This window comes from Otolemur garnettii, unplaced genomic scaffold (genome assembly GCF_000181295.1).
Source record: "Otolemur garnettii isolate 467f Iridium unplaced genomic scaffold, OtoGar3 scaffold00010, whole genome shotgun sequence".
Taxonomy (NCBI): domain Eukaryota; kingdom Metazoa; phylum Chordata; class Mammalia; order Primates; family Galagidae; genus Otolemur; species Otolemur garnettii.
In genome coordinates, this window is record NW_003852405.1 from 22,032,553 (window position 1) to 22,057,492 (window position 24,940).

At 35.5% G+C, this 24,940-nt stretch overlaps 1 protein-coding gene and 1 pseudogene across 2 annotated transcripts in view; both read left to right on the plus strand.

The window, feature by feature from the left end:
- COL24A1 (collagen type XXIV alpha 1 chain) overlaps positions 1–24,940 on the plus strand; it is a 294,021-nt gene that overhangs the window by 57,225 nt on the left and 211,856 nt on the right. Inside the window, exons 8-12 of one of the 2 annotated variants that reach the window (XM_023509811.1) lie at positions 4,754–4,798; positions 8,645–8,698; positions 10,132–10,180; positions 12,595–12,648; positions 15,349–15,393. The gene's annotated coding sequence lies outside the window, so the exon portion shown is untranslated. The remainder of the gene's footprint in view (positions 1–4,753; positions 4,799–8,644; positions 8,699–10,131; positions 10,181–12,594; positions 12,649–15,348; positions 15,394–24,940) is intronic. The other variant, XM_023509812.1, reaches the window with a different exon arrangement.
- LOC111723323 lies at positions 5,058–5,183 on the plus strand (annotated as a pseudogene).

Consider the following 24,940-nt stretch of genomic DNA (forward strand, 5'->3'; position numbering starts at 1 on the left):
CCGGGCTGGGGATTCGAACCTGCCACCTTAGGTGTACGTGGCTGGCACCTTAGCCGGTTGAGCTATAGGCGCTGAGCCAGGAAACTCTTAAAAAAAGAAAACCATTCATAGAAAAGGTTGAAAACATGGAAATTACAAAGGCCTTGAGAATCTCAATACTTAACTCACTTTGCATGGATCCTATATACATAGAGTATCAGTCTCTCTAATGACATGGTTCAAATTTATTTTACCATAATACATTAACTGTGGTTAGCTTCCTAATGTACAGACTGCTGCTGGCTCTTCAGTTCACAAGTCACTGCATAAATAACAGATGAGCATCATGGCCAGGTGCATAATTTTGGTGATGTCTATTGGTGATGTCTCATTGTACATCTGTAATTCGATTCATGCACAGACAACAGAAGGATTCAGTTGTGTTGCTTCCTTGTCCCTCAGTGATAAACTTTTGTGACATTTTACAGAGAAGCAATCAAAAGAAGTAATTGTCTACCAAAAATGATTACAAAGATGAGAGTGCATCAAAATAAAAGAATAGTGGTAACACAGGAATTGACGTTAGAATCGAACATAAGTGGAATTATAAAAACAATATACGGCATTCAGGAGACTCTGCATCTGCAGCCATGGGAACTTAGTGAACGTGAACTTCTTGACATAAATGAGGAATGTGATTTGATGCACAGGACAAAGATGTTCCAGAGGAACATCTGGCGAAAAACTTAATATTCGAAGAACTCTTGGAAATATTTTATGGCATTGTAAAGGAAAAGGATAAAATGTGGAGAGTTGATCCAAACTTAGAAAGGAGTACGAGAATTTGCAGGGCATGGCAAACTTGCTTGCTTAGTTTGGTAATTCAGACAAGAAGAAGGCAAGCTCTTTCAAAGTACTTCTGATAAATTTGGGGAAAAAAATGACACTTCAGTTCTCAGTGTTTCTAATATTTTAAATTACATTGTACTAAATCAATATTAGTTTAATTCTTTTCATTTCCCAATGCTATTCTAACTGACAGTAGGGGAGTTTTTTTTAACATGTTAACAAAAATATTTAAAGTAATGAAGCAATTATAAATTTTACCATTAATTTTTAAGATTAGTTTGTGTGGTCATTTGTAGGGCCCTACACTATTGTGCTAAGTGATGGGAGTCTGTATATAAAGGGTGCTACTATTTTCTTTATGTTTGAATATTTCATTCATATCCAAATTTTATAGGGGATTGTTTGAAATTTGCTTCTTTTGTATCTGTTTATATCTTTAATTTTTGTTCATTTTTATCTTTTTTTCCCTCCTGTGTGGCCATGTTTTGATAACACATTTATTAAGGTTCAATTTCTTGTTAAAATAAGTATTAAAATTAAAGTCTCTATAAAAATGTATTCTAATCTACATTTATCATTAGAATTATTGGTATGTCAATTTTATATCACAACAGAAATTGGGACAGTTCTATCAATGATAGTAGGGGGTTATCTGTTTTGAAATGTAATTTGTGAATTTTTCTATTGGTATTGCTTAAGTTCACAGTCAAACTGCAAACTTAAAACTTCACTAAACAGTAAAATTGTTCACATCGGTTTTGCCCAGAATATTCATCAGAGAATATTCATCATATATTGTTAGTTACTGAACTATTTTTGTTATTCTTCCTGTTGGAGTATAAAATAATGACTTGGATGATATTTTCAAAAGACTACAAAATAAACTAAGTTTTTGAAATAAAATGCCAGGTCCTTAGACTGGAGCAATGCCAAAGGGTGAATGTAGGAGATTTCCCAGGAATTTATATTTTTCACTTTTAAAAATAGACTAACTAGTGTTAAATAGAAGATGAATGAGGCATATTGTCTCAAATTTAGGAAATAAATGGAATTCTTTATATAATAGTGTTGATAACTTCTGTATATTACCAATATGCATTTAAAAATAACAAAAAAGTAATCTTTAATTATTACCTTCAATTTCAACCTGATGAAAATTGAGATACCATATTAAATACTTTTAAAATCTATTTTTTACACAGGTAATTCCCAAGTGCATCCAAGTCTTTCCATCCATCCATTCATTCATCGGTTGTTTCTTTATCAACTAATTAATGACCACTTACTATGAAGCAGCCACTGTTCTGGGCATTCAGGATATCACATTAATTGAAATAGGGAGCTTACATTAAGCTTAAGCTCTTCAAGACGTTTATTATACCATCTCTAACTCTATCACCCTCATGTAATTTATGATTATCTTTCTCCAAGACTATCATAATAGACTTCTACTTGACCCACTCTTTTCCATTCTGCTCACCCCAAAGTCCCCATCTTTGTGTTAGATCATATGAGGAACTGCTCATTGGAGACTGAGTCTTGGTTTTCTCTGATATGTACACTGATTTTCTTGAATACTTCCTATGTCTCCAAGCCTGAGCTGACTCTTATATCTGCCTTTTAAAAAATTCAATGGCAGGTAACTTTAAAAACAAACTAGTGACTTCCTTCCAGATTCTACTAATCAAGCAACAAAAAAGAAATTTAGCAGTGACTTAGTTCAATGCTATCATTTTACAAATAAAGACGTTGAGATTCATGGTCTGGCTAGTTAGTGGCAAAACTTGATGCAGAACTCAGTGTATTTGGTCCATTCTTTGTTGTTAGCAGTAAAAAAAAAAAAAAAAAAGCAAAGTATTGTTTTACCTAGGATCTTTTGAATGCAAAGAATGGAGGCTTAGGCTATCTCAAGGAAGAAAATGAGGCATTACTATCCTCTCTGCAGCAAAAAAGAAAACAGGTCTCGTAGAATCTAAAAGCAGCTGTGATAATATGCTTTGGTCTCAGAGAGAAAGAGAGATTCAAAGAAGCTCTTAGCATCTTTCAGTATTTTAGCAACATTACTTTGTGGATTTTAAATTTTTTTTATTTTTGTGTGAGACAGAGTCATACTCTGTCCCCTTGGGTAGAGTGCTGTGCTGTCATAGCTCACAGCAACCTCAAACTCTTGGGTTCAAGAGATTCTCTTGCCTCAGCCTCCCCAGTAGCTGGTAGTATGGATGCCTGCCACAATGCCTGGCTAGTTTTTCTATTTGTTTTTAGTAGACACAAGGTCTTGCTATTGCTCAGGCTGGTCTTGAACTCTTGAGCTCAAGCAATCCACCTGCCTCAGCCTCCCACAGTGCGAGGGTATCAGGCGTGGTGGCTCACCTCCCTGATTGCTTTCTAATGGCCTAATTGCAAAGGATCCTGCCAGAGTACAAGCTTTGTCCTCTCCCCTCTAGTGTATTGTTTTATTATATTTTTATTAGTTATCTGCTATATAATAAGACAAAAATCTTTGTCTCCAAACTTCGTCTTTCCTTTTTCTGTCTTCTCCTTGGTTCCCAAGAGACCTCTCCCCTTAAACCATTTACTGTTTTAAGTTTAATATCTCAAAAGCTGCTTCAATCATTCCCTTCTTTTTTGTCTGTCATTTCCCCATTGTCTAATCAAAGTATAATTTCCTTCCCTAATTCTTTAATCCACACGCATCAGTCTGGTTAATTACCTCAGAGATTAATCCCTCATGATTCTTTGACTCCAGTAGACGACATTCTGAAACCCTGAAAACTTGTTTTCAGTTTACAGTATATGAATTGAAAGTTTTTGATATTTGTAGACTATGATTTATTGCAGGGCCTTGAGTTTCACTTTGTTTAAAATCCTAAACTTTTTAACGTTCTAAAGAAAAGGAACTTTTATTTCATGTGCACCAAAATCTTCCAGGTAAACAGTAGGTCAAATCGCTTTTAATTAGGACTATACAAAGAAGGTCCAAAAGCTTCTTTGGCTCTCTGTCCTTTCTTTCAGCTTCCTTCATGTTGCTCCTAGAAGACCTTTCTTAGAGGAAGAGTCTGTTTTATAACCTTAGTGCAAAAGAGAGATTAAGACTTGATTTTGGGCTCGGCGCCTTTGGCTCAAGTGGCTGAGGCGCCAGCCACATACACCTAAGGTGGCAGGTTCGAATCCAGCCCGGGCCCGCCAAAAACAGCAATGACGGCTGCAACCAAAAAATAGCGGGGCATTGTGGCGGGCACCTGTGGTCCCAGCTGCTTGGGAGGCGGAGGCAGGAGACTTGCTTGAGCCCAGGGGTTGGAGGTTGCTGTGAGCTGTGATGCCACGGCGGCACTCTACCCAGGGGGACAGCTTGAGGCTCTGTCTTAAAAAAAAAAAAAAGACTTGATTTTGGTGCTATTATTTGGAAAATATTTTTTTTCCTAATTTCCCAGATGACTTCATATTAACCCTTTTGGTGAACCTGTGGGCAGCCTCTTTTGTTTGAGTTAGCTCATTCATGGGGTGTTAATGATGATTTGGATCAGAGAAACTGCCTGGAGGAGGTCCAGGTCTTTAATAATTACCAACTAAAACCAGCATTCAAAAAGCTGCAGCAAACTTAACAGATCCATTGCTAGATATGAGCCTTTTGGTGTATAAAGATGTCCTTTATTCTTTATTCAACCCTATGCTACCATTTTAGTTGATAATAAGTCATTCAAATAACACTTAATCGACAGATATTAATAAGATTTAATTTATTATTTAATATAAATTAAATTCCTGTTAACTTTAGAAGTTTACATTTAATAAGAAATACATTAGTAACAATTAAATTTGTATTGATGAGGAAATCCAAAGTTGGAACAACTTAAAACCTGTGGTTAATTATTTGGCTTATGATGAGTTTACTTTTCATAGCATGTCTTCACCTTTTCATTGGCAGGGTCTCAAAGGATATCCAGGGCCCCCAGGACTCCAGGGTGAGCAAGTAAGTTCTAAGACTTATGTTTGCTTCAGCGCAGAAGGCACATGTCAGGGAAGGGAACTACTCTGAGGGATTATTTCCCTTCACTTTTTCTATTTGTCTTAGTGATATTTATTGTAGGAAGTACATGAAATTTTTGTAATTGATTAGCTATAGATCTTTTACTGTCAAAATCTATAACAGATAATATTTCACTATTATTCACTTTTACTATTTACCTAGCATGTTTCAGAACAGTACTTCTTAAACTTCTGTGGTTTTTGTCACTTCTTGGCCTTTTGGCCAAGATCAAGTGTAGTGTCTGTTCTTATCATTTTACTATCTGATACATTCTCTATCCAAGGAAAATATAGTAAATGGATTTTTGGAGCAGGGAGTTATAGCCCAAGATAAAGGGGAAAGAAAGGGGGAGGGGAGGGAGGGAAAGGATGGGTGGAGGGAGGGCAATTGGTGGGACCACACCTATGGTGCATTTTACAAGGGTACATGTTCAATCTACTAAGTGTAGAATATAAATGTCTTAACACTATAACTAAGAAAATGTGGTGAAGGCCATGTTAGCCAGTTTGATGAAAGTATTTCAAATTGTATATAAGACTAGCGCTTTGTATCCCATAATTCCATTAATGAACACAGCTATGATTTAATTAAAAAACAAAACCCCAAAAAACTGTGGTTTACAGGCCTCTTCCAGAATCTCATAAATGCTGGGAACCCTTTCCTAGAAAATATACATGTCCTTGCACACCCATATACACATTTGATTTTGCGGGCAGTATCAGGCGCTTACTTTTTCATTAAAGCCTAATCCATAGCTGTTGACTCCCAGACCCTTGCAAAGGAAATGCAAATAAGTATTCACAACAGTCCAAATCAGAATGAGGCATCTGTTATCCATACTACACATACGCACTGTCTAAATGTCCGATTTGGGGCTGTTTAAGTTTTTTTTTGTTTGTTTGTTTGGGGTTCTGTTGCAGTTTTTGGCCGGGCTGGTTTTGAACCCACCACCTCCGGCATATGGGGCCGGCGCCCTACTCCTTTGGGCCACAGGTGCCATCTTAGGGCTGTTTGAGTTTTGATCATGCTATTATTTCTCTTTCCCACCAGAAAATAATACATCATTATGTCAAGAAAAAAATAGTCGTAGCTCTTGTTTTAGGGCCAGTAGGAATAAAACCGTGAAAAAGATAGATGAGAAACTGACAAGGTGATGGATATTGTTATTAAAGAATCAGCGAAGAGTCTCAGGAAGCCCTAAAGGGAGGTTCAGGAAGAAATCTGATAAATGATAACTGAGAGAGAGACATAAATGAGAAAACAAAACCAGTTTTCTCTTCAATTCCTGTTAAGTGAGACAGTACATTCTATTCAGTCTCTGAGGTATCTTTTTCAAGGTTACTAATTGGTTACTAATTATGTCAAACAAAGTGATAGATGTGTTTGTAGCAGGTGTAATCTTAGTTTCCTGAAGATCAAACAAGTGCTGAAAAGCATCTGAGCATTTAGGAAGGATCGGGGGATAAGCAGTGTGGTAGGGATTAGTCCCTGGAGAGGGGAAAAAAAAAATGCCTAGAATATTACTTTGGCAGAAATGTGTGGATTCCAGGGGAGGCAACCTGATACTTCAAAAGTAAGTGAAAAACGGGCCACCTGACAGTGCTAACCAGTTCTCTTACAACTGCCCTGTGACCTAGTTCTGGGGATATGTATGTTATTATTCAGAGGGTAGTATACTTTTTAAGAGTCTACATTTAGTTTTAATGGCTGGAAAATGTATTGGGAATTTGTTTTTGATGTCTATTCTATTTGTTTCCCCCCCAAAAAAGAGGCAAAATTTGTGTTAACTTCGAGGAACTAAATAGGTTTCCATTTTAACATAGACAGAGCATGACTGTTTGCTAGAAGACGTTCACTTCTCGAGAGCTGGTGAATATCTTTAAAATGGTCAGCAAGCATTTGGAAAGCTACTTCTCTGTGTGAGCTCTATTAATAAGAGCTGTCATTTACCGAGCCCTTATTTTTGTCAAACTGTACTACTGTTATCCTGTTAACAACTTCCAGCAGCAAAATTATCTATTCAAGATGTTCCAGGTGTTAACTAAGGCAATGCCCAGCAGCATTAAGAGATATTGCAGTGAGCTCCACTTTTAAATGTTTCTACACATATTGTTTTGTCCACATAATAATCTAATGACCTGGGTCTTATTATTCTACTTTACTAATAAAAAAACTTAGATATAAGAGGATGCCCCAGTAGCAGGGCTGGGATTCTGAATGAAGTCTGACCGACTCAGAGCATGTGTTTTAATGCTCAGAGTGACAACTGAGATTGGGGCAGCTTTTCCTAATTTCCTGTTGCTAACTTCTCACGGTGCTGGTGTTGTGACCGTATCTCTATTCTTCCATCCCATCTACAGATTTGAATGAGCCAACTTAAATCTTTTAAGTGCAGAACAATTTGAGTCACAGTGTTTGTTTTGAGTTTCTGTGCTGGATGCAGTGCTTTTAGGGTGTGGTTGGCTCAGAATATGTTTATTTCGTATAAAGGCTATGCCGAAGTCTTGTTTACTTTGTTTACTACTATTCTAGTATAGCAAAACTTAGACGGGGAGTGCAATTCTTTTGTGTCTTACTCTGTGCAGCTGGAATGTATTAATTAGATCTCTGTATATTGCCTGAACACCCTCTATGAAAATCCATTCAGAATCAGATTTTGCTTATATCCTATAGAGATTGACTTTTTTTTTAAGTCAGCCTGTTTTGACTGGGAAAGGGGTGGGGAAGGGGCAGTGTTTGGCATTAGCCAGATAGTGGCCTACAGAGTAAAAACAGCCTTTTAAATTTGTTTCACATTTTTCAATTGCAATACCCATACGTACAATTTTGTGAATGTCCAGGTGTAGGCCTGTGTGTTTTGGAATTGGATGGGGTATAAAGGAAAGCGGTTGTTAATAGACTGGACCAAATCTCATAATTAGAAGATTTTCCTTACAGTGCTAGTGAATGTTATTTTTACATCAAACCCAAACTAGGGAAGTAGGCTTGAATGGTGGTCTCTGGAATTAGATCTGCTGACTTAAATCCTGTCATCCTACTTACTAGCTAGGTGATCGTCAACTTTAATATCTCATTTTTTCTCCTCTATAGCATAGGGCTAATGATATCCTCCTTATGGGGGTTTTGAGTGTACTGAATAAGATAATACATATAAAATACTTAAAATAGTGCCTGACACATGATAAGTTGTTCAGTATATGTTATGTGAATAAAATATTATACGTATAAAATACTAAGTGTGTAATATTTAATACATAAATATGGTTCTGATAGAACCATAACTTGATAAAGGTATTTACCTCTTAATATCCATTTAACTTAATCAGGCTTGCTGTAAGATTAAACTTATTTCAGGAAGGAAGAAGAGAAGGGTTTTGAAGTTTCCTGTCTCTCTTGGTCTTCTGAGGCGAGTGTTGCAGGATAATTGAGATAAGAAAGGATTTAATCCAAAAAAGTGACTGGCTGAATAATGTGTCAGCTCTGCCTCTAGATTCTAAATGTCTTCTTTGGTTATGTAGCTCTAGACTTTCCCATCCCAGATTTATCATTATATGATTGATGTCTCATTTAGAGCTCTCATCTAAAATGTTTATTTATTTCTATTCAGCAATTCTGGTTTACTTGTCTTCGAATAAGTGATTTCAGTCTGATAAAACATGTGCAGGGCCCAGTGTTTTTATGGGGAAAAAATTATTCCCCAACTTGTATGTCATAAACATACCTAATTTATTTCCTTGGGCTTTCTTTGACTCTGTTGTACTGCTTTATTTATTTCACTTTTTATTTCAGGGGATTCCAGGATTTGCTGGTAATATTGGTTCACCTGGTTATCCCGGCAGGCAGGTGCAGTAACTATATCTACACGTCTCTTTTTAATACCTCATCATGAATGCATTGTGGGGTCTGATTTTGAAAATTAATATTCAAATGACTGACGGTATATTTTTAATCAGTAATGAATTAGTCATAAAGAAATAATTTCAAAATCAAAGTTGTAAAAATCCTTAATACATTTTACTGCAGAAAGTATTATTCAACATGAGAGTGGGGCGTTTAAACAGGTTTGATGTGCTGTACAGTGGAACCTTCAAAATTAAAATGCCCAAGAATTTAATAATATCTTAAAATATCCCTGATGCTGATTTTATAATACTGCCGCTGACCAAAAAGAAGTAAAGGTTAAGACTCTATAATGAACATCATTTTTAGTGAGACAGTTGTAAAAACTTGACAAACGGCATACTACCACCAAATACGTTTATCTGAACTGTTTAAAAAATTTGTGCTAATGATTTAGTATTTATTTCCCCCTCATTTTTAACTAGTATGTATAGATTAATAAGCAAGTTTTCTTTTCTAGGTTTTCATGAATGATTACCTCTAAAGTTAATTAATTAAATGTATAAAATTACATTTATAATGTATTTTTTATTTTAAAGAATGAGGGAAAAAAAATCACCAAAACTATTTACTGCTAACAAAATTCCATTTTTTAAGCCTTTAAAAATACCTAGAGATATTATATATTAGATTCCTGCCACTATGTGATGATGTTATCTTAAAAATGTAAAATATGAATACTTAAATATCTGAAGTTTAAAATGTATTCATCTTTTTTAAAAAAAAAAATGAGAATTATCTTTTTGCTTTTTTTGAGATAGTGTTTCTTTCTGTTGCCCAGGCTGGAGTGCAGTGTGACTGATCACAGCTCATTACAACCTCAAACTCCTGGGCTCGAATATCCTCCTGCCTCAGCCCCTCAAGTAGCTAGGACTACAGGTGTGCATTACCACACCCAGCTCATTTTTAAAATTTTTGTAGAGACAGGGCCTCACTATATTGCTCAGTCTGATCGCCAGTACCTAGGCTTAAGCAGTCCTCCTGCCTTGACCTCCCGAAGTGCTAGGATTAAAGGTGTAAGCCACTTCTCCCAGCCAGACATTTCTTTTAGAATAAGTTAATTGGAAATGTTTTAAAACAGCACAGATAGTTTTCCAAAGAGACATATGTTAATAAAAAAAAACTTTGTATTTGACAATGTATGTTAATGCACTTTATTTAGATATGTAAAATATAGTTGTATATAGATTATATTCAGTGCCTCTTCTGGTTCTGGAATTCTAAAATTCCTCAAACATTTGTAATTTTCATTAGCTATATGGTGTCCTGAATTTTATAGTTTAAAAATGATACCTCTTTATATACCTTTTTTATTACTTGTGTTTATCAGCTCTTCGGAAAGCCCTATAGTATGACAATGTCTTTGTTCACACTAGGGTTTAGCTGGCCCAGAAGGTAGTCCAGGTCCTAAAGGTGTGCGGGTAAGTAAGCATTGGCATCATTTTGTTAAGCGTGCTTGCATAAAAGTAAAATGAAATATACAAAATACTGAACATATTTATGCTTTTAAAGAAGGTTTGAATTTAGTTTAAGTTTCATGTTCTGTGGAGAGGGCCAGCTTACATTGTATTATCTGGGTGATCTCAACACCTCCTGTGTCTCCATGTCTAAATCTCTCACTAGACCTAGAAAGTTTTCATCTCTTATTTTGTTAAATAGGTTTCCTAAACCTTTCGTTCTCTCATCACCCTCTTGGACCCCCCAAAATTCAAATATTTTGTCATTTTACAGTGTCTCATATGTCACAAAAGCTTTGCTCATTCTTTTTTAGTCATTTTGAATTTTTTGTCTCATTGAATTATTTCGAAAGAACTATCATCGCCTTCTGAGAGTCTTTCTTCTGCTTGATTTTGTCTATTGCTGAAGCTTTCATATGTATTTTGTGTTTCATTCAATGAACTCTTCAGTTTTGGAATTTCCATTTGGTTCTGTTTTCTATAATACCTCTTTGGTAAATTTCTTATTCATATCCTGAGTGATTTTTCTGATGCCTTTTTATTATTTTTTAGACTTCCCTTTTATCTCACTGAGCTTCTTTAGAATTGAAAATTTGAATTCTTTTTCAGGAATTTCTTAAATTTCTTTTTGATTTGGATCTGCTGCTGGAGAATTATTGTGTTACTTAGAAGGTAGATGTCTTTACTTTTTCATGTTTCCTAAGTCCTTACGTTATCGGCACATCTAATATAACACTTCCAATTTTTTTGAATTTGCTTTCATAGAAAAGGACTTTCTTCTAAAGACATGTCTATGGTTTGGGTTGGATCAGGCAATTTGGTTTGGGTCTGAGTGTGTGTAGCAATGTCTCTGTATGATTTCTTTGTGTGAAACAGCATCAGTTCTATCTGCGGTTTCCTTGGTGACTTAGAGTACAGTTTTTAGTAGAGCTTGTGGTGAATTTTTTCTGAGACTAGGATGCCAAGTAGGCCAGTCTTTGGGCCAGTGCAGCAGGAGTTTCCTAAGCATGCCTATTCTTGGGAAGCTTGCACTGGCACTAATGTTAGGAAGTTTGGGTGGCCAATTCTTAGGCCTCCTGATGGCTAACTCAGATGCTGGTAGTGGCAGCAGTGGGCCAGAAAGGTGGGTGTGTTCTCAGTCCTCTGAGCATCTGTTGTGGCATGGGCGATGGCACAACAGTGACATCCTCCAGTGACAGTGGAGGATGACCATCTGGGTCCTGAGTGGTGCATGGTGGTATTATCATTGGTGCAGCGTGCTAGGTAGGCCAGTCTCCAGGCTGCCTGACGTGCAGAGGGGTGACAGCTGTGGTGGTTGTGGTCAGGTCTGTAGGCCCAAACTCAGGCCCCCAGGAGTAGTGTTCAGATGCCAACAGTGGTGAACTGGACTGGAAATCTCCTGGCCCTCTGACTTCTCTGCATCAGGGTTAGCAAAGCCATTCTAGGCGGGCTTGTCCTCAGGTGCCCTGATGGTGTGTAGGAGGATAGCCATAGTAGGCAGAGACGGGGTGATCTCCAGGCCCTCAGTTGGGAGTTGGCAATGACCAACTGGAAAAGTTGGTGCTGCCTTCAGTGAATGGAGCACAGGCTGCTGTGTGGGGACATGTGTGCCACTCACACCACCTCAGCCCATGAATTGCTAATGACTCAGCCTCTGGTGCAGTAGCAGATGCCTCTGTTCTGTCTCTGCTCTATCTCTTGGTCCTCAGCTCCGGTGCCACTGAACTTCAGGACTGTGCATGATCTGTTGGGGGTAGGGCTCTAAAATGGTATCTTGCTGTCATTACATAGATTTCAGCGAGTGTGGGGGACCTGGCCTCCCTATGGCAGTGCCATTGTAACTATCAGTGTTAGCTTCATAGCCTGCAGGAGTCAAGGGGCTCTCCTATGACTAGGATGTAGGAGTCCACTGTGGAAATGTGGAACACTGAGGGTCTGTCACTTACCTTTTCCCCATATGTGGGGATCTCTCTGCTCCCAGCTGTCCCAGCTCAGCTGACTACCTTGTAACCTTCTGCTTTCTTGCTTTATGTATTTCCTGTCACTTTTCTGTTGAATTTCATTGTTTTCTCTTGTTTGATCTATGGAAGTGTGTTCATCTCCTCTTTTGGTTCTTCTTAGTGGGAGAAGGGCATATGAAATATCTATCGTAAGCCATCTTGAAGCCCCTGTCCCCTATGTTTTTTATTTGTTTGTTTTGTTTTGTTAAATGAAAAGATTAATCTGTAACTTCTGGAAGAAAAGTGGTTAAGTGAGGGGATGTTATTCATACTTTAATAATTTCATATTACTTCAAGTAAAATTGTATGTACTTCTATTTAGAATTACTTCTGGGGTAAAGATGCAAATGAAATAATATAAAGATTATTTTCTTGCTTTTAGGGTTTTATTGGCTCTCCTGGAGAAGCAGGACAATTGGGACCTGAAGGAGAAAGGGTAAGTCTATTTCCTTCAAATTTCATTTCTAAAATGATATGTTTATGATAATGTATCATAGGAGTCATAAACTCAGATGTCAGGGAAGTAATCTTAGAGTGAGCAAGCCAGGACTAAGAAAAATCACCTGCCAGAAATATAGTTAGGATTTCTTAAATAATACTGAATTTTGTTATAAGCAATGAAATATAAATATGTATGATTAGATATTTTAAATTCAAATTTTAAGAGGTGTACATTGAAATATTAAAATATGGAATTATGAAACTTTTATAATTCATTGATCTTTAATTTGATTATAAACTCTTGATAGGTCTTGAATTTGCAGTACAATCTGTGTTAAAGAATTTAGGCTTAGAAAATGTTTTTTCTGTTTAATGTCATAATGAGATAGCAATTTGTGAATGTAGGGCGTCATGAATAAAGATTAAACCTTTACAAAATTGTTATGCTGAAAAAGATTAACCAATGTATTTGTGGTGTTTGGCTGTGACAGCTCTATCATGTCTGGTTCGCAGAGCTGCACACAGCATAATGATTCATGTTGCATTTCTTCATTTACACTGTCAGTAGTAATGAAAAAAAGTAAAATTGAACAATATGTGTTATTATACTGTCATATAGTTTAAAGTTAGAGAATCATATTCAGAATTTAACCTTCAACTCTATCATTAAAAGCATGCCATTCAGGCCAACATTTTCATTTCTCAAAAGTGATTTTTGCAAATGAAAGTGAACCAGATTATTCATTACTAAATGAATTTTTCAAATATGTAGTTTTTTGAGTGAGAAAATTAAATTACACTTTCTCCTAATTACTTGTGAGTATCCCTGCAGAGAAGAAATATTTGAAGAGATTAAATGTGCTATAATGGCCATCAAAATATCTAGTCTTCTTTGTTGAGAAGGCATGAAGATTTTGGTTGGTCAACATAGCAATTCATTTCTTTCAATAGTGGAAATTATCTTCAGCATAATACTGCAACGAGGCCACTTAATCTTCATGTAGTACAGCAGAATAATAGAGACTGTATCTCATCAATCATGCAAAGAATTGAACTGCTTTTTTTGACCCAAAAGGATATATCCAATTTATGTTGGCAATTACCCTGTTACTCATGAAGCAATCTTTTTCTGACCTGTTGATTTAAACTTATTTACAGTAAATGATTTAATGGATAAATCAAAATTATATGTCCCTGCAAAATACTGTCATTTGTATTTAAGGATCTTAAGCCCATTGTTGACACTAATAGCATGGTGCTATCATCTCACTCACTAAATTTGACCAGTGTGTACAAAATACCAAGATCTATCTCAACATGTATATGTAAGACCATTTGTGAGACTGTGTGAATAATGGGTACCATGTCCTAATGTTATCTGGCTTTTGCCAAATATCAAAATAATCATTAAAACTATTAATTATATAGTTAAAGGGTATTACTATGTTATGAAACATTTCAATACAAAAAAGCACAAGAAAATAATATACAGTAATGCAAATCACTCCTGCGAATGAATAGAAAAAGTCCTTCTGGAAATCAATATTGCACAAATATATACATATTGTGTATCAATATATATGTATATATATCTATGCACATAAGAAATATGTACATATACACACATACATATGCAAAATGCATAATCCTGTCTGCATTATTTTTAGATTTCCTGCTGAGATTTAGGGAAGGTACAGAACTTTTAGAAAATAATTCTTATTTTTATAAAGGTTGACTGTATTATGCAAAGATACATAAAGTCCTAAGGAAATGAATCCTCTTGCTCACTTATGAACTCTTTTTTGAGAATCAGAGACATGAGTAGTTCTCAAACACTGAAAATGAACGGATTATTTCAATCAATTTTCTAACGTATCTGTATGTACTATCAATCACAGGCCGTGTGTTTGTGACAAGATTTCTTAATTTACCAGTCTCAAAATATTTATATCACGTAGGATGCTATAAACAGCAAGTAACGAAAAGCTCCAATTCAAACTAGCTTAAAAATAAAGAAACTTTTAATGATGATGATTATAGAAGCTAATGATTTATGGAACGGTTTTGTATATACTCATATGTATATCAAAGTGTGTATGTATGTATGTATGTATGTATGTGTTTTATATGAATTAACTCCTCTAATGCCCACAGAACACTATACTATAGCTACAGTCATTCTCATTATTGAAGAAAAAAATGAGGCATACATAAAGATAGTTGACTTATCTTAGACTTTATATGAGTGGTAAGAAGAGAGCCAGGATTTGGACACCAGTATATTCTGCTCCAGAGCCTGAGCTGGTTGCTTAAGCACTATACCCTACTCCTTGTTGCATGACCAGAAACCCTTAGGTTAGTAGGATCAAAGCCCAAGATGGTTGGAGCACCGTGATAGCATCATCCTTCTCTCTACTTTATCCTTTCCACGTTGGCTTTACCTAAGGCTGGTTAGCATCCCGTTTGGAAATACAGATGGGATAGATGCCTGAACAAAATCAGACTTTTGTTTTAAAGAAAAGGGCTGCTTCGGTGAAATCAATATATTGAAGCTTTTTAAAATATCATGCCAGTTTACAGAGCAATGTATTTATGTCTTTGGCATACTTCATTAATTGATAGTTGAGTAAAGAGGCTCTATACTGTCAATTAATTCGTTTATTTAACAAGTATTTGTGACTTTTCTATATTCCAGGGTGTTCCTGGGATCCGTGGAAAGAAGGGACTTAAGGGAAGACAGGTAACTCAGTTCTTGTTTTTAGAAGTCCATTTTAGAGCAATTAAATCTAATCATTCACTTCTCACTATTAAAACTTAGTATATTTTTGTTTTTATTGTTTTCCTCCATAATCCATTCCATTCCACAAGGTTTAAATTTTGCCACTTGAGTAGTACATCAAATAATACTTGAGAAGGTAAAGGAAAATTTAGATTTAAAAATAACTCTAAATTCTAAACGCTAACATTTTACTATATCAGAGAGACCCTTACCTCCATAGAAAAGAGCTAAACTATCACAGAAAATAGATGAACAACGTAAAATATTATTAGTAGCTCTATTTAAACTTTTCTTACATGACTGGATAGAGGTTCAGCCTCATATTTTAGAGGTTTTTAAAATGCCTACTTCAGCCGTTAGCTCAAAGACTAGTTTGTTATAGCCTCTTATATTTATAAAAATCAAGGAAAGTGAATATGACTAGGTAATATTATAATTTTAGAGCTGGGAGAAAAGTTTGATGTCATCCAATGTTTAACAAATGAGAAAACTGGGGTCTAGAGAAGTATCCCCATGTTATCCCGGCTGAGTTAGTATAACTAATTCGCTACCTGCTGTCTACTGGTGCTGCTTTTATTACTATTCAAAGACACATTTCCAATGAGACATTCTGTTCTGTGTTCTGCAGTCTCTGAGGAGAAAAATTGAGTTTTTCATAGCAGCTTTTCTAAAATTATGGTATACCTAAGTAAAATCTTAATGATAATGTTCAAGGATTATACTAGGTCTGACAATTAAGTTCACAAACTTGCCCTAGAAAAGGTGGTATGTACATGCCGTACACTTCATTGCTGAATATCACAGCGGTAACCTTTGAGGTACCTTTGGGAAGCTATGCAATGATAACACTGTCTTCAAAGCAACTTTGGAATTCTTTTTGTACTATCAGAGTTGTCCTTGTACTATCTGTGATGTCCTGAATGTCATCAAAATGTCTTTCTTTTTTTTTTTGTTTGAGACAGAGCCTGTCACTGTGGGTAGAGTGCCATGACCTCTCTTCATCAATGATGCTTTCTCTCCCCTCAGAAAAACATTTCATCCATTTGTACACTGTCTTTTTTTCATGGCATTATCCCCATAAACTTAGACTAACATGTCCTCGATTTTCCTTCCATTATTGCCTAGTTTAACAAGAAATTTAATGTTTGTTCATTGCTCTAATTCAAGTCCAAACATTCTCACCACTGCACAAAAACACGCATAACAATAATGAACACCACTCAGCAGGACACCACCACGTGTTAACATGAACACAGCTGTGAGTCGCTGATATCCCAAGGTTATGAAGCCTTAACAAAGCTCTTTGTACAGTGTGCCAGTGTAAGCTCATGGTGACAAGTTTTCCAATTTAATTGTCAGATCTCATCAGAGTATTCAAGTCATTTTAAAACATTTTACCCATTTAGCTTTGTAATATTCCTTGAAGGTAGATTAGTAGGAATTAATGTCACCATTGTAGGTATATAGGTGTCATATTGGTATTCCCATGTTTCATCACCAGTGATAACATGGCCCAAAACATCGTCTTGCCTCTTGAAAAGGTCTTGGTAAACATTGACTCTCCTTTGCTTTGGAAAAGGAGTAGAAAGGAAGCTCAGAGCTGTTAACAGACTTGCTCGGGATCATAGTTGCAAGTGGTAAAATCGAGACTTGATCACAGCTATTCAGAATTTAAATGCAGATTCGTTTTCCTTACCCCTTAGATATTTCTTCTCTGTCTCCTACTCACACTACTTAGAAGAAGCAAGATTTGTTTTTACATGACATTTAGTCAAGATGTGATAAAATGACTTTAGTTTCACTTTAGAGATTTTTATGTATTAAAATAAATTTACCAAACTGTCCAGAAATACAAAATAAGCCAACATTGTTTTCCTGCATTTATATTCAACTTTGAAACTTATTAACAATTATAGCCATGGAAATTACCATCACCATTGTCATCATCACTATTTTGTTTACTCTCAAGCACTGTGCTATATAGTATTTTGTGTGCCATCTTGTTTAATTATACTCTATTTTACTTGAATACCTTGGTGTGCTATTTCTTTGTTTTAGCACTCATTCACATTCCCCAATAGAAATATGTCTGTATTTTTTGCGTATAACATTTCTAATGTAAATATGTAGATTTGGACCTTTTCAAAATTGACAGAAAATGAAAGTTAACTTCTTTATAATTGTTCTCTCTGTTTTATATCTTTTCATTTTTTCCATCTTCCTTCTATCAAAGTATGCTGTCAATGAAAGAACAGAATTATTTACAATAATGTATAAATTACTTCCTGTGTTTACAATGGTACCTTATCCTTTAATAATTATCTTAAATGTGTAGAGTCCTAAGATAAGATAACTAATCTGCCATGGTGGGATTTTAGATATTGGTGAGCAAATTCAGTGTTTTCTCAAAGCTTCTGTTGTATATCATGTAGGTGACCACCAATTTCATTTATTAATATGGCTGCTTTCACATAGGTATTAACTTGATCTTGGCTTTGGCAATGTATAGGTAATTTCTAATTTCCTACTGCATAATGAGTTATAAAATTATTCAGAGAAATTTGTAGATAACTGGTGGTTTCTTACTCCATAAAGAATCATAAAATTACCCAATAGGACTTTATTTGACTGAATTCAACAGGGGAATTTAAGAAAACTATGGAAAAATAGTGAATGAAATGATTAGTGGACCTTTGATTGCATTATTACTTACATTACAAATAGGGCCAAGTTTTAGTGCTTTAAAAATATATACATTTGAAATAAATTTGAATCTCTAGAAAAATTGGATCCAAGAGACATATGTATTCCATTTTTCCTAACTAATGTTTATAAAATAAAATCATTCTGGTGCTGTAACATGTCATGTATGTTATATATGCTTTTTCTTGTTTTTACCACAAAATGATTTGGCCATATTTGTAAGGAAAATGTGAGTACTTAGAGTAAGATGTAGTTACAGTCACAATTCAAATTATGGCAAGGCTGACCTCAGAGACTGTTCCAGAATGTTACTGTATGTATAAATGCTCCCCCTTATTCCTTCTGTCTACTGTAAGTAAAAGTCATATTAAACATATGTAATGTAACTCAGGTTCCTTGTATTTCACTTTTTCTGCTTAAAATTCCATGACAAGCATGGTCATTCAGTACTATTATCATAACAATAAGCAGAAAAGATCTTTCAATAATATTTCTACTCTCTTTGATGTAGAAAATATTGGGAATGTGAAATATAAATATTGTCATATTTTCCTGGTAATTTATTAAATTATATGTATTATTTGTTGTCACATACATGAATAGGATAAAAAGATTCCGGACCACCATAAAGTAGATGACAGACACTTATATATTTGGAAGAATATGATAGAAACCTGAAAATGTTGAAATCTGTGCAGTATTAAGAAACTTTTGGCTGTACACTTATCAAAGAACGCTACTTTCAATATCCTGCTAGTTTCAGAACTATTTTAAGTTTGTGTTGATGTTTCATTATAGTATTTCTCTGTAGATCTCGTATTATTTCATTTACTGTCGTTAGTGGAATAATATCCGGTGCACTTAAACTGTCATTTCTGTTTAATTAGTTTAAAGCAATAATTATGGGTTTTAAAAGAACTCGTTTCCTCAAATATTAGGTAGCTGGAAGTATGCAGTCTTATAAGCATTGAATATGATTTAATTTTAAATACTAATGACATGTAATTTATAGAAAAATATTAACTATTCTTAGAGAAATCTGTATTTTTTAATGTAACATTTTATGTTTAGATTTTTGAAGTCTCTGAAATTAAGGCCAGAAATTGGCAAAATAAATTACTTCAATTTGTGTATTATGTATAATTTGAAATAAAGCACTCTGGCAGCCAATTTAGTGAAAGTAACAGCATGAAAACTTCAAAATCTAAGTTCAGGCTTTTTTTATTATTATTATTTTTAAATATATCTCCAGCCTTCCAGAGAATTGTATCAGGAGTTAGTCCCTAAAGGCAATGACCCATATTCCTGGCCTGTTGGGGCAGAAATATTTTTCCCTCACTAGTTTGCCCTTGCTTCTTTTCAACTTTTTCAGACTTAAAAAAAATCTATTTAGAGCTGAGGGTGGTGGCTTGTGCCTGTAGTCCTAGCTACCTGGGAGGCTGAGGCAGGATTGGAGGCTGCAGTGAGCTATGACTGTGCCACTGCATTCCAGCCTAAGCAGCAGAGAGAGAACTCGGCTCTGAAAACAAAACACTAGAAAAATTCAAACATAAACAAAGATAGGATAATATAACGAACCCCCATATCCCATCCCCCAACTTCAAACATTAGAAAGGTAGGATAATATAATGAACCCACATGTCCCATCATCCAACTTCAACTGTGATCAACTTGTGGTGAGTTGCTTAATATCATCCGATCCGTGTTCACTTAATCCAGGTATCCTATAAAATTTTTCACAATTTACGTCTGTCCACTATGATTGGTTAATGCTTTTTAAATCTTAGACTCTATACGTTTCACCTCTGCTCTTACAATACTGTTGAAGTGGAATTCTGTCCTTTCCTCATCGACATGGGGTTGTAATTTGCCTGTTACATCCCCATGTCACTTAACATGTTCCTCTCTATCTGTATTTCCTATAAAGTAGTTAAATGTCTGGATTTATTCTTCACAGTGGTAATGTTGAATCCAAAAGTCTGAATGATTTAGAGTCAGGTTGTAGAATATTCACGTTAAACATAAAGCAGGGTATCACCTTGAGTAAATTCCTCGCTTCTATCTGAGGGAATTAGTGGAAGGCTGTCATTTCCTGACATTCAGGGTGCAGAGAAGTCTGCTTTGGATAGGGGTAGGGAATAAATACCAGTGAATTAAAAAATTTTTTTGAGTTCACATCTTTCTGAATATTAATGAGAGTAAATTTCTTTGGACTACTGACTTAGGTTCTCTGCTGTGTACTAAATAAAGCTCTATGGTTGATATGTATAGTTGTAAAAGTATTAACAGGCATCATATCATATACATGTCTACATAGAGCACAGACATGCAGAGTAGCAGAAGTCTCATCTGAAATTGTCCAGTGAGTTAGCAACATTGCTATTTTTAGATTTGGGAAGACGTTTCTATAAATCACATGCTCATGTTGGTGGCTAAATGATCACTTATTCCCTGAGTATATACTAAGCATGGAATTAAGCTGTTGTAAACAAACTTAGTGGTGTCTATGTTTTTTAAAATGAAATTACAGACTTACAAGTAAGAGACTGCCTCAAGACTATATAAATATTATATGGATACTATTGAAATGGATATATTTTATAATAGCATATTATTTTGGTTGTCTAGGAGGCAATTATTTTTTAAAAGAAATGGTGATTTATTATTTAGCCTCTTATTGGTATTTTCGAATTTGACATCTGTGTTAAAAGTTATTTCCATTTAAATCTTACTTCCCTTATAACCCCTTTTTCCAAAAATAAAAGATTATGCTTATTCAGTGTTTAAAGATTAGGCTGATATTTATAACATGGAGTTTTAGCTTGGTTTGTTTGTTCAACCCCGACCATTAACTTGAAGTAGGAGAACTGTTTTTGTTAGGAGTTTGGTATATTTTAGGAATGAAGATTATTAAAAAATAGCTGTATTAAATTCATTTTCTCCTTGGTCTTGGATCGTTACCTTCTGAGTTTTTTTCTTTTTTGTATTATAAGCAATTCTTAATTACAGGGTCATAGCATAAAGAATTTACTAATCACTCCAATTATTTTTAGAGAACTCGTGTAACCAAAATTACTTCTTAGGCAGTTTGTGTGTGTAGTGTGCTTTTGAATATTGAGGTATTGTAGTTCTTACCTTCCTGTCTTCCCTCCTGCGCTCCTGCATGTCACATTTGGATCTAAATCCCTATTGCCAGTTAATATCAGAGAACCTCATGGGACTCTAGGTGCCTTCAATAAAACTAACCTTTGAAGGTGGAGAAGCCCACGAGGCTATTATCGATCCATCCTTTTGCTCTCTATCTCTGGATATTTGAGTTCAATGAAAGTTCATTCTCTAGAGATCGCCTATAAAAACAAGGTAGTAAACAATCTCATGGGTCAGGCCTCTTTAAACACCTAGAACTACTGTTCTACGTGACAGACTTTACTGAAGCTTCTTGGAAGACATCTGATATGAACCAGATACTTTAAAAGCATAAAGCCATCCAATGATTCGTAATAGAAAAGAAGAATCCTGTTTTTCAAATATAGGGGACATAGGGCAAGAGGATTTGTATACATTTAATAACTTCAGATTTCTTACATTGTACCTAGTGTCAAGTATTACATAGCTTCCTTTTTAGTGTAAAGTTTTCAAACTTCATTCTGTAATGCCATAGGCAGGAAATGCTACGTAAGAAAGAACTTACAGGGCTGTCGGCTTGATTTAATCAGCACCTTCTTTTGTGCTAAAGTTGGCCATGCAAATTTATATGGCTCCATGGGCCTAAAAAATTTATGCCAGAAGTAACTTGCTAGGATGGAAGATAAGCATGAAATGGGAGAAGGGATTTAAATTGAACAACACCTATAAAACTATTGTTGAAATCTATGTCGGTGTTTTTCAAGGAATTTTCTCAGACTTGATAAGGATTGATAATAAATAATTAAATCAAAATACATTTAAAGGGTGACAGAAAGCAAAACTGCACTCAGTTTTTTTTTTCCCTCTAAAGATAAAAGGATCACAGCTTTAGCATGGAGGGCAAAATGACATGGTTAAGGCCCCCAGGCTTCAGAGGGATGTTTACTTTTCTAACTATAGAAAGGAGTGCCTCTTCCTCTTTCCCCATATATCTTTCTGTGAGAAGAGTTTATTGGCAGTAAACTGTATTTTGGCTTCTAACTCCAGTGTTACAATTTCAGAGTATAAATTCTCCTGCTTGACATCTGTTATTTTTATCTTTAGCCCACGACAGTCTTAAATACACATTGCATGGTAGTATCTCAGATACAAACGTTTTATGGAGAATTTAGTGGCAGTGTTTTCTTTGTTTTAGGAAAAGGATGCAGTCAATTGGATCATAAAAAGAATGCTACTGTCACTAAAGCATTATGAAAAATTGTTAAGGCTTTTTAAGTGGGTCTGCTTTCAGAGAAATTGTAGTTTTGGGGTTCTACTTTACGGGGCATAGTCTGTAGCGGTTATAGTTGTCTAACTATATTATGTCAAGATGTATGGGAGATTCCAGGAGTTTCAGTTAACCCCACTCACAAGATTGGGACAGACAGAGAGGGACATCCAGAGGGACATCCAGAGAGCTACAGGTGACAGTTTGGAGGAGGTCTAAGCAGAGCAAGATTCACTACCATTGGGTAGAAATGTAAGCACTTATTGTCAGCATAAGAGGAAACTCAGGGAGCCTTGTAGTCTATGTTGCTCAGGCTGGTCTCGAAACTTGGCCTCCGAAAGAGGTAGTATTAAAAGCATAAGCAGGCTCGGCATCTGTGGCTCAAGTGGCTAGAGTGCCAGCCACATACACCTAAGGTGGTGGGTTCAAATCCAGCCCGGGCCGCCAAAACAACAATGACGGCTGCAGCCAAAAAATAGCCAGGTGTTGTGGCGGGCGCCTGTGGTCCCAGCTACTTGGGAGGCTGAGGCAGGAGACTCACTTGAGCCTAGGAGTTGGAGGTTGCTGTGAGCTATGATGCCACAGTGGGAGGGGACCACACAGAGCACGAATACCAGGAAGCCAGGACCACTAGGTCCATCACTGAGGCTGTGACCAGAGCTTAATAATGTGTAGGCCTCAGAGAAATTCTTGTCTGCATCTCTTGCCTGTATCTGCATGTCTGAATGTCATGAAGGTTTGTTGGTGGCACCATTGCTGACATTGGAGACAGAAACTGTTGAGATTGTGCAGGATTTGAGTAGGAAATGGAAGCACTTGGGTAAGAGGAAAGATAAATTTTCTAATGTTTCTCTCAGCATGAATACAATAGAGTCTTGAATGATAAAATACTGTTTCAAAGCTTCTTCTTTTCTTTATTTTTCTCTTCTTTTGCTTTCATTTGCAGTTTTAGAGGTAGTAGAATTAGAGCAATATTTGCAACAGTTGCATTGGGAAATCAAGAAGCATTTTGCATAATTAAACAAGTCATATTGTTATTAAATTTACATTTACGTGGGTATAGACACAAAATTCAAAAAACATGATAAAAATTTTTTACATCAGCACACATATAGACATGAAATACTAGAATGATAAAGTTTTAAAAATATAGAACTTTAATAAGACTAAGTTAAATTTTTTTTAAAAAGCAAATATATACAATTGCTTCTCAGCCTTTTGGCTAAGATCAAGTGTAAAAAGCAAATACAAAACTTTTAATACATTTAATTTTGTTATTAATTATATTTTTAATGGAAAATAGACACAGTGAGAAATCTTCAAAGAGGTAACCTACTTAAATTTTTAAAAGCTAGAAACCATGGCACTAGATTTATATTAAGCATTACCTACAGTAAAATTTTATTCATTTTCTATTTAAAGAAGTTTTATTTAGTTACCAAATTAGTTTTCCATTTCTGTTGCTACATAACAAATACCAAAAACTTATCAGATTAAGAAAACACTCATTTGTTATCACATAGTTTTCATAGATCAGGGATCCAGATATCACTCACCTGAGTCTTCTGCCCAGGTCATAAGGGTACAGTCAGCTGGGCTGCATGATCATTTGGAGGCTTGACTGGGGAAAAGTTCAGTTCTAGACTTATTCAGGTTGGGGGAAACAATCACCTCAAGATTATAGAACCAATTAGATTTAAATTTATGATTAAATTTTTTTACTATGAACTATGACAGTAGAGTATTTCATTTTGCACAAATTCTTTCAAGTAGAGAAAGAAACTGTAGAAATTCTGTTTTGTATTCTAAGATCAAAGGCAAAGTGTGCCTTTGCCACTGTGGTTCCACATTTCACAATTAATCTTGAAGATCATTTTTTGGCCATGAAGTCATGTGACTATATGTTCATTATCAAAAGAATATATTAATAGAATCTCAGCTATATTATTTATTTATTTACTTATTTTTATTTTGTTATTATTTTTTGAAATGGAGTCTCACTCTGTAGCTCTTGGCAGAGTGCCATGACATCATCATAGCTCACTGCAACCTTAGTTTCTTGGGCTCAAGCAATCTTCTTGCCTCAGTCTCTGAGTAGCTGGGACTATAGGTACACACCACAACATGAGATAGCTCTTGCTCAGGCTGGTCTCAAACTCCTGAGCTGAAGCAATCCACCTGCCTCAGCCTCCCAGAATGCTAGGATTATAGATGTGAGCCACTGTGCCCTGCCAGAATCTCAGCAATATATTTTTAAAAACACAATATGCATGTAGTTATACTAGAACTAACAACAACTGAGTAAACAGCAAACAATAAAATATTCAGCAATAGAAAACATTGGCATGATGCTTTAAAAAAAAATATTATGTGTCTATCTATAGCCAAATATTATATAATGATGCTTTTTAT